Source organism: Echinops telfairi, unplaced genomic scaffold (genome assembly GCF_000313985.2).
Source record: "Echinops telfairi isolate 266 unplaced genomic scaffold, ASM31398v2 ScPeMD7_7420;HRSCAF=8458, whole genome shotgun sequence".
Classification (NCBI taxonomy): Eukaryota; Metazoa; Chordata; class Mammalia; order Afrosoricida; family Tenrecidae; genus Echinops; species Echinops telfairi.
The window spans coordinates 46,597,961-46,599,100 of NW_022111320.1; the positions used below are offsets into that span (position 1 = coordinate 46,597,961).

A 1,140-nucleotide genomic window follows, 5' to 3' on the forward strand; every position below is an offset into this window, starting at 1 on the left:
CTGAGGAATCTAACCAGCCTGATTGTTAAAGACAAGGATTCTAACATTGAGGCTCACCCATCAAATGGCCCAACAAACCCACCCATAGAGCTGCTAGCAAGCCATTAGTGTGTCAATCTTAACCCCACCACCACCTCTCCCTCCCACCCCCTTCAAACTGTACATGAGTTTACAAACATATGAACATATGGTGGCTCCATCTGACCAGCGCTGGAAGTGTCTGCACGAGGTTTCTGTGGCCATGGGCGTTGCACCTGGCTGCCATGGGCGTTGCACCTGGCTGCGCGCACCTCCTGGTCCAGTCACCAGTGTGTCCACTGCGCCCACGTGGGGCCAGCTGTGGCAGGGCCTGCGCCACCCGGTCAGTCTCCAGCTCCTGCTGGCAGGGCACTTCTTCTCCGGGCTGTGCTTCTGTGGGCAGGCAGGGTCTTCTGGGGGCCACAGTAGCAGGCCACTTGGCACCGCCCACAGATGCCAAACTCTTGGAGCTGCTTCTCCATCCTGATGCAGGGCGGGTAGTGGCACTGGTAGTAGGTATGAGCGTTCTGGACATTTGTTTGATACCCACTCCAGGTACTTCTGCAAAATCCAAAGTTATACAAAAATGGAGGCACCACATCCGATTACAGAGAGGAGGATGACTAAATCTTACATAACTGCCGAAGGGCATCATCACAAAACTGCCAAAGCAATTCACTACACAGGTGCCAAAACACTGAGAATCACGGCCCAGCCAAACTAATGCAGAGCTTTGATGGTCCCAGTCCAAGTGACTCTCGCCCCTGGGCCTTCATTATTGTCAGACATGTGTCATTAATGCACAAAATAGATTATGTTCTTTAAAGATTATAAAAACTATTCTTATAAATGTAAGTGTGCACCAGGAAGCACAAATCCCAGTTGGAAGAAAGTGTGTCATTCTGAAACAGGAGTCCAAGGATGAGCAGATGGAGCAAATAAGGGAATGGGGCTGGCGGCAGAGAGTGTGAGTGAATATTTACATTGGCTCCCATAACCCTTTATCACTATGTGTCCCAGAACGCTGGAAGTCAGGCCATGTCCATTTGTGCAGGATCCTGGAAGATAATTTTCTTTTTTTTCCCCACAGCTATATTTTATTTTATTTATTTATTTTTAATC

At 49.1% G+C, this 1,140-nt stretch overlaps 1 long non-coding RNA gene across 1 annotated transcript in view; it reads right to left on the reverse strand.

Moving 5' to 3' along the window:
• Nucleotides 1–402: 402 nt before the first annotated feature.
• The window catches only part of LOC123522512, a 16,762-nt gene continuing 16,024 nt past the window's right edge, over nt 403–1,140 (reverse strand). The window contains exon 3 of the long non-coding RNA XR_006680770.1: nt 403–579. This is a non-coding gene — a long non-coding RNA (uncharacterized LOC123522512). The remainder of the gene's footprint in view (nt 580–1,140) is intronic.